The following is a 16076-nucleotide window of genomic DNA, read 5'->3' as shown; positions in this document are numbered from 1 at the left end:
GACAGGCTCCAAAGTTAGACAGAGAAACCCTGTCTCAAAAATTAAGATAAATAATAATAATAATAATAATAATAATAATAATAATAATAATAATAATGGAGCAAAGCTCATCAAGGTGAAGAAAAGTGACTCATTTCTCAGGCTATAATCATAGGTTAAAAAAAGTTTTTCAGTCTAGTAATTGGTTCCTTTCCTATTCCCCTTCAGTTTTTCTCCTCCCTTTCCATCTCTCTCTCTCCTTGCTTCCTTCCTCCCCCCTTCTCTTTCTTTTTTCTTTCTCTTTCCTTCTTTCTTTCTTTTTTCTTTATCTTTCTCTCTCTTCTTGTTCTTGTTCTTCTTTCTTTTGCCCTTCCTCCCCTCGCCTTCGTTCTCCTTTCTGTCTCTGCCTATTAGTTACTCATTTATTGCTATGATAAAATGCTGAAAATAAAAATAACTTATAGAAATAAGTTTCTTTTGAGTTATACTTTTAGAGAAAGAGTCCATGATGGCAGCGGGAGCAGGAAGCTGAAGACCACATGTCAACAGTACACAGGATGCAGACAGTGAACTGGAATTGGGCAAACCTAGAAACTCTCAAGGACCACACTGACTCTCTGTCTGTTCCTTTTGGTTTCCCATACAAGCACTTCCTCCTTTCACATTTGATTTTCTGGGACCTCTTTCTTGCTGCATAAATGTTCCTTCTGCTGTTCATGTAGTCTTCAGCTGGGTGCATTTATCTGTCCATAGCTCAGTCTCTGCTCACAGGGCTGTACAAACTCCTTAAAATAATTGCCCCAAACTAGCTCTAGGCATCACCACAACCCTCTCAGTCTCTTGGTTTGAGGGCCTCTGTAGACATCTGGAAGAATGAATTCCTACTGAATTTTAAATTAAGTAGAGACCAGGCTAGACCAGCATCTCTGTCAGTACTTAGCCCACAGAGACCCTGGCTGCTACCGCTGGTGTTCCTTCATGCAACTTAGCTTTGGAAGATAATGCTCTGGTTCAGTGTTGAACTTCCAGGTGATGGCTTCATGATTCCACTCAGCAAGGCCTATGGACTTTTGTACACCTCAATTTTTGGTGCACACACACCCACAGAGAGAGAGAGAGAGAGAGAGAGAGAGAGAGAGAGAGAGAGAGAGAGAGAGAGCATACACATACCTATTTTGCACAGTATGTTAAGTCTAGGGTACTAGAACCTCCCTAGAGCTCACCATTCTATGCCTCTAGACATGGTGGTGCATCATTAAATCCTAAATCTTTTCATCCTATGGGGCTAAGTCAACTATAACATAATTGAAGTGCTGATAGAAGTCTAGCCTCTGCATCTCTAGCAAACTGTGAGAAAAAGATGATTTAAAAACTATTCTTCTGGATCCCTTTCTAATTGTAATTTACAATCATTTTTCAATATGCTTGAATCATTTTTCTCTGATATACAGTGCATCTTACCAGTCATTGTTTTACCTGGGCTCAATGACTCCTTGCCTCTCTGGTTTGATATTTCTCACAACCATTTGAAATACACAGGTGTAATATCATGGTGCATGCTCTGTTTTAAATTCCTATAAATTATCCAATGAAAATAATTCCAAGGTTGACCCTGCAGGGTACTTCCTCGAGCGGGTCCTCATGCTGACACATGCCATCTATCACCTGTCCTCTGTTGGACTCTGATTCCTAACCACATTCAGCCTCAGTTTCTCTTCACCTCATAAAGACATACATCTATGCCCACCTAAAACTTTTTTCTAAATAATTGTGGCATATTTTCTAAATATTCCTTTCCCCCATGTATAATGTTTTGATTTTTTTGTCTACAGAAAAGTGTACATTGTGAAATACAAATGATTGCATGAAATAGTGAATTCAACAGTGATGTTTTCATCTATGCATTTAAAGCACTTTGATCATATGTATCCTTCCATTATCTACATGCACACCCACACGGGTCCCCTTCTGATTTAATAATTTCTCGTTTACTTTTCAGTCTCTTTTTACATTCTACAGATGACAATAACATGTAATATTTGTCTTTGTAAATCCAGCTTATTTCAGCTTAATATGGAGATCCCAGTTCCATCCATTTTCCTGCAAATTGCATGACCTTTTTTAATGACTCAATAATACTGTTGTAAATATATGCCATGTTTTCTCTTCGCATTTACCCACTCAAGGGCTCTGAGGGTGACTGAACCTTGCGACTGTGAGCAGTGTCACAGAACGCGTGGATACACAGCTGGCTCTGATATCCTGATTTATTCAATGGCTTTGATACAGAACTTTCCCAAGATCAATCAGAACACATGTGATATTTGGAATGGTAGAAGCAATGGAGATCATAAACTATCAGCATACACTATGAATTACCAGAATGCCTGTGACAAGGAAACATTTTTTTCCCCTTATGTTTTGTTGCTTAACACATAGGTCCAAGGACTTAATGGTGTTTTGGTAGGGTCCTTTTACAGTGTAAACCTTATTCTTCGTCCCTCATCCTAGAGGCAGGGTTGCTGTCAAAGTGCTCAGCATACAAATCCAACATCTCTGTTTCAGCACACCTGTTTACTCTGACAGAAACAGAGGCCAAGAAAGTTATCCTAGTGATCATTAAAGGAATAAGAGGTAAAACCTGTTTTAGAAATCGTTCCCCCAAAGTATAAAGAGAAAGCATCACATAGCATGGCTTTCCAACTTGGCAGGGACAGGTGGAATGTACAGGAAGTACTTTACCTTAACCCAACTAATTGGCTTTCAGTTGGCTCTGCCATGCTTTTTGAAGTTTTTCATATACCACAAAATACACACTACAAGGTAGTTTAGTTTAGCCAGATTCCTGTACACAGCATATTTGGAGGTGACTTTGTGGCACATTCTCAAGCCTGGAGCAACACTTTCTAAATTTACAGCCTGTGCTCTCACTGCCAGATGTAACTGCAGAAGAGTATGACATTGTGGCCAGTCTGTGGTGTCCCTAAAAGTCACCAGCAGTTTAAAATCATTAGCACCTGACAATCGGCAGACATCCCAATGATCGGCCACATTTATCACCTTACTTTTCCAGAGGATAAACTGACAGAAATTTAACTTCTCTAGCAGCACATAAAATACAGAGATGAGAATAAAGTACACTATAGAAACTTCTATTGTTGAAAAGTTCAAATAAACAGTTTCAAGTCTGTGGCTTATGTGGCTACACAGAAGAAAATTATTGCAAATGTCTATCCTTTTTCAGATCCTATTTATTGTGTCTTTACATTTGCAGAGTATTGACATGTTAGGATATTACATTGTGTGGTAGGGAGTCAAATGGGGAAAGAGCTCAGTGCTTCTGTAAACAAATATCTGTGATATTCTGCTCATGACCAGTGCTGAATTTGTTTCTGGGACTGCAGGAGGGACAGGACTGACAGAATTGCCTGGTTTATGGAGCTTACCAGTGACATCACTACCGCAGAGAAAATAAGTCCTAGGAAACCACAGAGGGGCAGCGGAAGGGAATAAACATAGGCACAGATGAGCCTCAACAGTAGATCAGAAACATGAAATATAGGCACTAGAGGCATCATGTATGATGTGGAAACAGGAGAACATTCCAGGTCCAGAAAGAGCACTGGGAAGGCCCAGGTCAGGGCTATTAACATACACAGATGCAAGCCACGATTTCACAAAACGTGTAGCCCCATTTCACTTCCCATCATGGATCTACTTAAAATCATATAACAAATGACTGCCAGGACATAATCCATGTGTATTAATTTGAATTCAGGATAAAACATTAGTATTTTCACATAAAGATCCCCCAGATGCATCAGTGCAACAATCTGAAAACTTGCTTTCCTTTGTGCAGGTTAGCATTCTCAGTACATGCAAAACTGTTCCCAAATCTCAACCTTTTACATTGTTGACATAATGTTGTGGATGGAAAATTCCACAGACTCACCTCATAAGACAACCCAGAAATGTTAGGTGCAATAAAAAATTAAAGAAAATCATCTTCAGGTTATGTGTGTATGTAACACAAGTGATTAAACTTGGATCTCACCTCTGGGGTATATCATTTGTATATAGCAGTATTCTAAAATATCAAGAAATCCCAAACATTTTGGTGCAAGTATTTCAGCTATGGGATACTCTAGCTGAACAGGACTCTGTGAGTGAGTGGTCCAGGGCTTACAGCATCACGTGACTATGAGTTGACCTATCTCAGAGTTCAAAGCTGGTTTTACATAGTCTTCAGAACTAGTAATGAGGCTCATGAATACAATGTGTTCCAATCACGGGAAGAAACAAGTAGTGGACACTATTTCTTACCTCATATTAATAAGAATGTAGCCATATGGTCACATTAGGGTTCAAGAGAGGATGAAACACATGGTGTTTGGTTGGCTGCCATGTGCTGCCATAAAAAAGTAGAGAAGAAGAAGCATGTGTGGCCCTCTATCAGTTTATACCACAAGGGGAGAGGCAGAAGAAAGGCCAAGATGATGATGGAGGAATGGGCAGGGGTCAGATTACAGATTGCCATGTTCAGAGCAAAGAGAAAGGGCGGGGGCTGCAACTTAAGGGAAGTACTTGGGAAGCTGAAAGGTGGATGACCACAAGTCTGACCAAGGATTGCATATATATATATATATATATATGTGTGTGTGTGTGTGTGTGTGTGTGTGTGTGTGTGTGTATGTATGTATGTGTATATATATACATATATATATATATATATATATTCCAAATATATATATTTGGTTCCCAGTTTCATGATTGATTGACAGGCTTCTGAATAGAAGCCTGCCCAGAGAGAGTTTTTACAAGGAAGACACAGTCATCATTTTCTAGCAAATATGGATTTTATTACAATCACAATTTGAAATGTCCCTCATAGGCTTAGTTTGGTTCCAGCTTGGGTACTATTTTGAAATGCTATGGGAACCTTAGGAAGTGGGGCACAGATGAAGAAGTAGGCCACAAAGGGAAATCCCTCAATGGGGTTTCTTATCTCTCTCTCTCTGTTTCTTGTCCACCATCAGGTTAAACAGCCTCCTCCCCCAATACTCCTACAGTCATAGTGTTCTACCCAAGTTCATAGGGTCAAGCCACCATGTACTGAACCCTCAGAAATCATGAGCTAGAATTAATATTTCCTCCTTTACGTTACTTTCTCAAGTATTTTGTCACAACAAAGGAAAAAGTAACCAATAAAATTATTTTGTGTCAAGGTTTTTTCAGCATCTAATGAGATGATCATGGATTTTTTTTTCAATGTGTTTATATGGTGGTTTACATTGACAGATTTTCATATGTTGAACCATCCCTGCATCTCTGAGATGAAACCTACTTGATCATGATGATTGATTTTTCTGATGCAGTCTTTGATTCGGTTTGCTAATATTTTATTGAGTATTTTTACATCAATGTTCATGAGTTAGATTGGTCTGTAATTCTCTTTCTTAGTAATGTCCTTGTGTGGTTATACTGGAAGCAAAGACCTGTATTTGGTTATAGCCATCTTAGTCACAATTTAAGTAAGCTATTCAGAAGCCTCTGTAGGGCAAGTTCCAGCCTAGGATAACCCTTATCTCCCTGTGAGTTAAGATTCCCTGCAGACCTGCAGATCCCAGGCACCAGAAGTAATTAGCATTTCCCTTGATAGTAAATATTTACAGACCTTCAGCATATCCTTATCTCTTCCTATCAACTAGGGGATGCCTCCAGACCTGACATTCCAGCATCCTACCCTCCCCACTGCCATTTTGCTATATAATGCTCCTGAGAAAAAATAAAGTTGGCAGTTTGATCAGATACAGACTTGCTGTCCATTTCTCGTGTCTCTTGTCTCTTCATTCCTCTCTCTTCCAGGGTCCAAGGACCTTGGTTCATTTCCCACTGGTTGGGAATGGTTGGGGTATCAGGGTAATTGTAGCCTTGTAAATCAGAAACAGGACAAGGTTGTCTATTCTCTTCATATCTATTCAATACAGTACTTGAGGTTCTAGCTAGAACAATAAGATAACAAAAGGAGATCAAGGGGATGAAAATCAGAAAAGAAGAAGTCTAACTCTCACTATTTGTTGATGATATGATAGTTTACATAAGTGACCCCAAAAATTCGACCAAGGAATTTCTTCAACTCATTATAAGTAATGTAACAGAATATAAGATTAACTCAAAAAAAATCAGTAGCCCTTCTTTATACAAATGATAAATGGATGAGAAAAAAATCAGAGAAACATCATCCTTCACAATACCCACAAAAAGCATAAAATATCAAGGAATAACTCTAACTAAACAAATGGAAGACCTGTATGACAAGAACTTTAAATCTCTGAAGAAAATAATTGAAGAAGACACCAGAAAATGGAAAGATCTCCTATGCTCTTGAATAGGTAGAATTAAGATAGTAAAAATGACAATCTTAACAAAAACAGTCTACAGATTCAATGATTGCCCATCAAACTCCCAGAAAATTTTTTCACAGACCTTGAAAGAATGGTACTCAACTTCATATGGAAAAACAAAATTCCAGGATAGCCAAACACTCCTGCATAATAAAGGAACTTCTAGAACCATCATGATCCCTGACTTCAAACTCTACTACAGAGCTATGGTAATGAAAACAGTCTGGTACTGGCATAAAAACAGACAGGAGAACCAATGGAACTGGATCAAAGACCTAGATATCAATCCACACATCTACAAACACCTGATTTTTGATGAAGAAACAAAAACAATATAATGAAAAAAAGAAAGAATATTTAACAGATGGTGCTGGTATAACTGGATATCAACATGTAAAAGAATAAAAATAGACCCATATCTATCACCATGCACAAAAATTAAGTCCAAATGGATCAAAGACCTTAACATAAAACCAATCACACTGAGCCTCATAGAAGAGAGAGTGGGAAATACATTTGAAAACATTGGCACAGAAGACCTGTTATTCATGGGTCACCCGGAAAACTGCACTTCCGGGTTCTAAGACCAGCCCACGTATCCCAGGGGCACATGCATGAGTCGCTAGCCATCTGCATCACCGGCGTCTGAGGTAGTCTGACGTAGACACGCCTTTCCCCTCCTGCACATGCACTGGGAAGCCTTTAAAAGCTAAAGGCGCCATCCACGCGCTCGTTTCCTCTTCTTCCATTCTCTCACCGTCACCGTCTTCCCACGAGCTCGTCTGCACAGATCTGCTTAATAAACTTATACACGTGGGTTTGTTTGTGTCCCGTGCTCTTTCCCATCTCCACAGGACATTTTAAGACCACTTCTTAAATATAACCCTAGTAGCACAGACACTGAAAGCAACAATTAATAAATAGGACCTCCTGAAACTGAGAAGCTTCTGTAAAGCAAAGGACACAGTCAACAAAATAAAACAGCAGCCTACAGAATGGGAAAAGATCTTCACCAACCCCTTATCAGAGAGAGTTCTTCAAAATATACAAAGAATTCAAGAAACTGGTCATCAAAAGAACAAATAATCCAATAAAAAATGGGGTACAGACCTAAACAGAAAACTCTCAACAGAGGAATACAAACTGACCAATTGACAGAGAGCAAAACCATTCTGGAGGGAGGCTGTGTCCTACCAGAAGGCTCCTGACCTGGCCATGAACATGGGGCCTTTCCATATGGTATATTGATGCTGATACTGTGAATTCTGATGATACTGGAAATGTGAAGGCAACAGACTCAGCACCTGCTGCCTAATAGCACTTGACCCAATGTGGGAAGGGATTTTAGAAATTGAACTCACATCCCTTGCTTTAACTTGAGGAAATTCTACTTTAAACTCTAAGTACAAGAACCTTTTGCATCCTTAGGCAGGTGTGTTCTACCTCCTATTTTCACTTCATCAAAAACAAATTATTTTCCTTATGGAACTGATGAGGATGTAGAGCCCAAAGAAATTGGGAGACTTTGGTATATTAGTTACTTTGCCACTGTTGTCATAAAGCACCATGATCAAAAGCAACTCCTGGAAAGAAGAAAGAAATCATTTTGGCTTGTGGTTCCAGAGGTATAATTTCATCATGGCGGGAAAGCATGACAACCAACAGTAGGCATGATGGCAGATAGGAGCAGGAAGCTGAGAGATCACATCAAGAAGCAGAGGCATACTGGAAATGCAGTGAGGCTATCAGTGACATACTTCATCTGCAAAGATGTACCTCCTAGACCTTCCCAAACAGTATCAGCAATCAGTGATCACATGTTCAAATAATAAGCATATTGCAGACATTTCTCACGAACTTGGCAACAGCACCTACAACCCAGATTCAAATTCAAGCCAGCCTGACATCAAACACACGACTCTATTCATTAGATTTCCACATTTGAAGAGAGACATACTTTGGGGACATTTGTATACTTTGTATGTACTAAATGATCTATAGTGTACAATGTGTCGTTATTCCATCAACAATTGTTTTCTTGCCAAACCCTTCTAATATTCAAACAAGCCATTGTCAGATCTTTCAAGTACACCAGAAAATCCTAATGTCTCTAATCTTGAAATCAGCCTCTAGTTGAGTTTGTCCTCAAGTGTACCCTCTGTGTCTTCAGTGCCTTTGTTTTTCTGGTTTGCTGCATTAGTCAGCTTCATGTTACTAAAACAAATCACTGATACAATCTACTTACTAGGTGAAAGGTTTTATTTTGGCCTACAGTTTCAGAGAAGCAATCCATGGTTGTTTGATTCTCATGCTGTGGCTTAAGCAATGATGTAGCATGTAGAATCAAATCACTCACTTCGGGGCCAAGAAGAGAAGGCAGGAGATGGGAAGGACTCAGGTCTACCTGTTGCCTTTAGGAGCAGTCCCAAAGACCTAATGACTTCTGGACTTCTGAAAGTTTCTAGTCTCCAGTCCTTAAAGTTCCTATCAGTTAACATTAGTTTTAAATTGGGAAAGGGTTCCTTGATACACAGGCCTGGGGAAGGGGAGCATTTAAGATCCAAGCAAATATAATTGGTCTTTTTATGTTAGGAAATCTAACATAAAAAATGAATGGTCAATAAACCACACACATATTATGTATTAATATATTATGAAATAAAGCATCATCACTGTTTTTAATTGACTATTTTAATAAACTATTGGTTAATAATCAATTTGCAATCTAGTTGAGTAACTATCAGAGTAAAAATTTGAAGAGATATTGAAACATGGATACTTGATTTAGTAATCATCAATTCTAAAGAGTATGACTGCGGCAGGGGTGGTGGTGGATACCTGAGACCATAGAACTTAGAAAGCTAAGACTGGCCAATCCACAAGTTCTAGCCCAGTCTGGACTCTACAGTGGGAAAGTATAGATGAATGAATAAGTTACGAGGAACCTTGCGCTTACTCTGCATAAGACAATGGACTGATGTTACTTGCTGTGTTCATAATGTGACTTGTTCTCTAGAAGCTTGGGGGTGAAGTGGGCCCATGGGAAGTCATTGGCTGTGATACTCTCATAAGGACTACTCAGTCCTCATGGACTTAATTCTTGCAAGAGGATTGTTATAAAACTTCATGCCTGTCCTTCCCACACTCTGGCCCCAGTGTCACCATCCCATCTCCTTGCATGCACCACATTATCTTCTTCTAAGCAAAATCAATAAGCTTGATCGTAGACTTTACTTTCCAAAACTGAGGCAAAAAAAAAAAAAAACAACAACCCTTTTTTTCATCATGAATCATTCAGCTTCAGGCATTTTCCTATGCAATGAAAAATGGACTACTACATTACTTAATTCTACAAGAGGAGAATGTTTGAGATCACAAACTGCCCACTGAACAGGTTTCTAATAGTTACATAAAAGGAACTGAGGGAGTAGCTCAGGGCCCAAGAGGTGTGTTCATGCAGAGGGATGATTTCCTGTCAATACAGCATCCTTTCTGCTTCTCTTAGCAAAGCAGCATCAGGAAGGAATCTCACATGCCCACCTACCTCTAGTGCCCTCTGACCCCTGACCTTGCTCTCAGATGATATAGCTACTTCACGCATCTTAGACAACTATCACTACCTCCTTCAGCTGAGACAATAGTTTTCATAAGCTTTTCCACTTTTACTTCTGTGACTGCAAAATAAAAGGAGAAACGCCAGCGGCATTCTGGCACGGGGCCACTTAAGCAACAATTCCTTGGAAATCTATTTTCACAGAAATCTGGTCAGGTTTCCTACAGTCAGGAAAAGGTGGCCCAGTAAAAACATTTCCACTCAAAGCCATTAGAGTGCATGGCTTAGCTTATTTCTCACAAATCATGTAAGGGACAAATACAGACCAGGCCACCACACTAAATGCTGGTTTTCCTTGTGGGGAAAAGAGTGTCAGGATCTTCTGCTAGTTATTTTCCTCCTTAGGGATTCCAAATTTAAAGCTGGTCTACAGACACTAACAAAAACTTTGGAAATATTTTGATTGCTGTTGTTTATAGGTAAACAAAATTGTAGTACATACTGTGGAGTACTCAGTGGATTAACAAGTCCGTCAGGGCAAGCCTTTGCACTCTGTCACTCTTTAAGACATGTATTATATTTGTTAAAGAGTGTGTGTGCGTGTGTGATTATTCACACTTGTGCTATGTAATGCATACAAGTGAGGCTCAGAGTACAACTTGAGGTAGTCATTTCTCTCCTACTGTGTGGACCTTGGGGATTGAATTCAGGTCATCAGACTTAGCAGCCAGCACTTCTACCTGTTGAGCCATCTCACTGACCCATGTTCAATTACTCTTAAGCCTAGCATATACTTGTTTCCACTTACATTTGTGGAAGTCAGAACTAATTTGATTCCTCAAGTAAAATCTCTGTTTCACGCCTGTACTCTTATATTTGTGCCCAAAGACTTTCCAAAAAGAAACATCTTACACCACAGCAACAGGCTGAGAATACAGAAGACAAAGTTCCTGAATATCCCTGAATATTTTAGTTTTTTAAATAATTAAACCTGACTGATTCTGAAAAAGGTGGAAAGAAGGAGTCTTGGATGGAACTGCTAATGCATGCATATTTCTGGCACACTAAAGACTCCAAGGTGCTAATTCAAGCCCTGTTTACTTTTGGTGTATAAAAGGATTGCTGTGTTTGAGGGAAAACAGAAGCTATTTTCTCAGTTCTAAAAGCTGCTTATTCATGAAGCCTGGAATGCCATCACTATTGGTAGTAAATCTTACGTCCAGCATCTGTGGCTAGCTTTTTATTGGAGAAAACTGTTTTGGGTCAGCGGAGGCCAGAATAGTGAGCTGGCTGCCTGCCTTCACCGGGCCCAGAAGCAGCCAATTACTAAAGTGAAAGTGTTTGTTCTTACAATGTTTTTTAAAGTGAAAAACAACACTTGTAGGGGGCAGTTTGAAGGTTTCTAACCAAGAGGATACACTCCTCACAAGCTCCAAGACAGATGCACTGTGTAGTCAGGTCATGTGGAGCTGTCAGTATTGCTCTGTGGTTTAGCAAAAGGGCCAGGCTGGGAGGAAAGACAGGGCCAACATTCCTGAAAGCTAGATAAGAACAGAAGCAGAACAGTGAGAGGAAATGGAACTTCCTTCTTTGTCACTTCGGAGGGATTCCTCATCTTGCTGGCTTCCTTATTTGTCAGTGTAATCAGCAGGGTGCCCTCCCCTGAAAGATGGCTATAAGCTTGTTCTCTTGCATCTTCTGCATAGGTTTTGACCATCCTGAATAGTCTCTCCTTGTGGGGGGTGATGTTTCCTTCAGAGCTGGCTGAGATTTTATTTCCTTGAATTGCGTCATTTATTATCTAAAACAGAAACAAAAACCTGTCCATCCGTGGGTCTCAGCTACCACTGACTAGTTTTGATGGACACGTAGCCCAGGAGGATCCTGTCTGACACACACGTGGCAACGTCTTACAAAATCCTGAGCCGGATACCCAAACCTACTTAAATTTGAGGCATCGTGGACTGCAGTTCAGATGAGATCAGTTTCCCCGCACCATCATTTTCCTCGACTTGTGATTAAAAACTCCGCTGCAGCCCAGCATTCCTAGCTGTGGTAACATGATGATGTTAAGAGGGAGAACAGCTCTCCAACACAAAATCATATTTTCATGGAATCCAATATTCTCAGGCCCGAATTTTTTCCTTAGCTGGCAGTGATTCTGGAACAGCCTTATTATGTGTAAGTAACAGCCCCTGAAAACACAACCTCAGCAACAGAGACTGAGCATCAGACCCTGGCTTCACTGCCTGAGAAGTGGTTTACACAACTCTAATGAAGTAGTTTGTTTTTGTAAAGCTTTCAGTAGTTTCTTCTAAAGTGAACAGAAATAAATGATGAGGGGTGTACATTCCTACTATGGAGTGTTTTTTATGCAACCTGGTGGATTGAATTCATTCACTGTTGGAGATCTGGGAAAGGAACCCAGGGCTATGCTGGGTAACTGTTCTCCCACTGGGGTCTACAGCCCCAAGCTCTGACTGATGACGTCTTTAGCACTTTCAGTCACTACTGGCGGACACAAAGCTTTCTTAGCTTGGTGTGATTGACAGATAAATCTGCAGGATTCAGCTGAGTCTGTAGCCAACAGTGATATATATAAAAGATCATCTAACCTGTCAGGTCTGAAATCCCCACAGCAGCAAGTGAGTATTTTGAAAACAGGTTTATACACAAAATAAAGACTGAGTAACATAGATTTAAACACTGAAGGAGTATCTTTTCTTACAATTTAGGTTGAGGATAAAATAGCATGCCTCATAGAACCACAAAGAGCAAAAAGAGGAAGAAGAAAGAGGAAGAGAAAAAAATGAAGGAGGAGGAAGAAAAGAAAGAGGTTTATTATTAAAGTCCAGGCTTGGAGTATTCTCAATACAAATTATAATCACCTTTCATATTTTATAATTTATACCAAGCTAACTTATGAATCTTGTCATATAAAAGAGTTCTTTAGTAAAAAATAAAACAATAAATCTAGCCAAATCTGTCAGCAAGAATCTGTCATCTTAAGAAAAAGAACTTTCTGGAAGTAAAATATTAGGTAAAATACTGTCTGTGCAACAGTCTCACGAAAACTCTAAAACACTCTAGCTCATGCACAATAGAAGATGGAGAATGTCTCTGACACTTGGTCTAAGGATTCAGATCCCGTGGATTCAGATTCCCGCTCAGGGGAAATGGCCTTGATACTATGTGTGTCGCTCCCACTGTCCAGTGTTGGAAAGTAGTTTGTAAAGTATCATGCTTCTCTTTTCTACAGTTGACTGGACAAGGACTGGATAGCTTACCTAAAGTAGACTAATCAGAGTCACTCTTCCGAGAATTTGGAATTACCCATAGAAACAGTGTGTAGTAACTTCAGGAGAAGCACTGGACAATGAGAGGAAGCCAATCAGCAGAGAAATAACAAAATGGGTCAGGTATGAAAGGGGAGGGAGGACGAGTATGAAAAGCTGCTGGAAGCCTTGCAAGTCCTTTTCCCAGCCCCTTCCTAGGGCTCTGTAGCTTCCTGCCCATGAAAATTCTCCTCCATTCCTAAGCTTCTCTGAGGCATTTGTATTGCTTGCAGTATAGATCTTGTTCTGTATAAAAGGAGCTTCAACTATACCTCTATTTTTTTTCTTTTGGTTGGTTACGCTTTTTACACTTTTCATTTTGTTTTGTTTTCTTTTATTGTTGTTTTTGTTTTTGATAATTGGTGGAGACAGTGGGGTGTGCATGCGTGCCACAGCTTGAATATGGCAGCTGAGGTTGAACTCTTGTCATTAGTTTTTAGTTTTGGTGGCAAGAGCCTTTGCCAGATGAGCCGTCTCAAAGGCCTCATTTTTGTTTCTGGGACAGGGTCATGTTAAATAGCCTTGGCTGGCTTGAATCATTATACAAGACAAGGCTGACCCTGAGCTTGGAGCATGCTCCCAGCTATGTCTCCTGTGTGCTGCAGTTGTAGATACACATCTGCACACTCAGTTACAGTCCTCAATCTCTAAAGAGGAGATGATGCTTATGTCACGAGAGTAGTGGAGATTGAACGAGACAAGAAGGGAGCACTTAGACCAATCTTGGTGATGATTGATTACGATTCTTTCAAAGATAGATTATTCTGAAACATGCATTTTAGCATACAGATACCAACCATTAAGTATTTGGTGGTCAAAGGAAAGCATCAAATTTTCTCATGATTAAGCCTAACATTCTAATGTTTTCTAATTATTCATCAAACGAATAATTTTTGACTTCAAGTTCTTTCCTAAAATATAGACTTGCTAGTGAGTATTAGCTCTGTGGTTATTTCCCTCTGCACAATGGGAACTGTTTAAGAAAGACCTTACTATTGAGTGGAGAATTATTTCTTGTTCTATCCCATGCACTAGCTGAAAGGAAGATGAAGACTGTTTGCCCAAGTTTGTCCCTTAGTGCTATTAGGACCCCCAAAGTTTTCTCCAAGTTGTGACTTTTCCTTCTGGAATTGAAAGTGGGACTACTAGTGTTTACCTTTTCTCTTGTCTACACTGTTAGTCGGTGTTGTTATAGAGGATGCATGTGTCTGTGTCTTTCTCCACAGCGAGTAAATCACAACTTGTGAACACAGATACCCCAGTTGCTCCACCCAAGCCCCCAGAGAAATCAGGAAAGTTCTGGGGGAGGAGCCTCAGTGTCTCTGGGACCCTTACTGGCTGTCGTTCCCTCAGCACTGAAGCGCTCACGCTTAGAGGGTCTCACATACTAGTTAAGAAAGACCAAGAAGTTAGAGTTCACAGACCCTGCTCCAAGGTTAGGAAAACAATTGCAAGGAGTCCATAGCCCTAGATGGGGGGCAGCTCTTAGATGATGCAGCTGCCTTAGGAGTCACTGAAAACACCAAACTGGTTCACTAACTTAGACTTGGTAGAATTCTTTCTTGGTCTCATCAGTGCACTGTTGGGGGGTAGAGGGAAAATTAGTCTCCTCTTCTTTCACATCTCCCCAGGAAAATCATACAACCCTCAAGCCTATTCATGCCACCTTATACAGTGACAGGGCATTAATCTCCTAGGTGGACCTGCTTCATTCCTCTCTCCCCTGGGAGCTATTCTCTGAAAACACAATAGGATTGCATCCCTGTTGTGATGTAGATGTTTAGGTGGCCTTGAAGCTCCCCCCCCCCCCCCCCCCCCGTGTAACTGGGCCCCTGTCTACTTTTTTATTCACTCATTCAGTCTGAAATTCTGTTGATAGAGCCCAGGGATAGGCTCTGGTCAGGAGGCTCTGTGGTGGGGCACAATGATGGGGCACTGCCTCTTCTACAACACAAAAGCTCATCTGTTCTCCATTCTTCAAGAAGGAATCTGCTTGTAACCACCAGAGACAATTTGTTTAAGTTAAACTTTCCTCTGTCACGCACACACACACACACACACACACACACACACCAGGTACATTGATAGGTCCCTCTAATACTAGTTGCTTTGGAAGGTGAGGCAAGTTTGAGGTTAGCTTTGGCAAATAGGGCAAGATTCTTTAAAAATAGTAAGGTAAATAAAGGAAGAAAGGACAATAAATTGTGAGAGGACTATTCTGCTCATCACATAAGCTAAAACCAAGAACTGAAACTTTAAACCATTTTTTTTTGTTATTTTTCAGACAAACGGTAATTAGGATGCCAGAGCAAAATCTGTCTTTTTGATTAGTATTTTTTATGAAGAATAAGGACAGAAATTAATTCAAAGTCCAGTTTTATCCTTCTTGCCAGATAGTTCTTATCATCAAGATGCATGTTCAGGTTAGATGTCAACTGTGAGTGTCATTCCTTAGCAGTCAGATACCTTGTTTTTTGAGTAAGGGTCTCTCACTAGAACTTGGGGCTCACACAGGTACCTAAGCTGGTTAGTCAGCAGACCCAGGTTTTTCCTTGGTTCCACCTTCCAAGTGTTGGAATTGCAAGCATGCATCACCATGCCCAGGATATTTTTTTCATGGGTGTCGTGAATTTAACTAAGATCTTCTTGCCTGTGTAGCCAACATGTTACTGATTAGGACTCTCAAGTAGCTAAGTGGTTATTCTTGACAACAAATAGTAAGTAGTGTGTTTTATTCTGGTTTCAGTAGAGTTGTAGCCAGACCCCATACTGAAGTAGACCTGCTCTTAAGGCACTCGGCTGTAT

At 40.2% G+C, this 16076-nt stretch overlaps 1 protein-coding gene across 4 annotated transcripts in view; it reads right to left on the bottom strand.

The window, feature by feature from the left end:
* Nucleotides 1–16076, bottom strand: part of Odad2 (outer dynein arm docking complex subunit 2) — a 178240-nt gene that overhangs the window by 14533 nt on the left and 147631 nt on the right. The gene's annotated exons all lie outside the window — the stretch shown is intronic.

The sequence above is a fragment of the Myodes glareolus genome, chromosome 14 (genome assembly GCF_982192425.1).
Source record: "Myodes glareolus chromosome 14, mMyoGla1.1, whole genome shotgun sequence".
Lineage (NCBI taxonomy): Eukaryota > Metazoa > Chordata > Mammalia > Rodentia > Cricetidae > Myodes > Myodes glareolus.
Note: the sequence above shows the minus strand (reverse complement) of the source record. Positions and strands in the feature narration are given on the sequence as shown.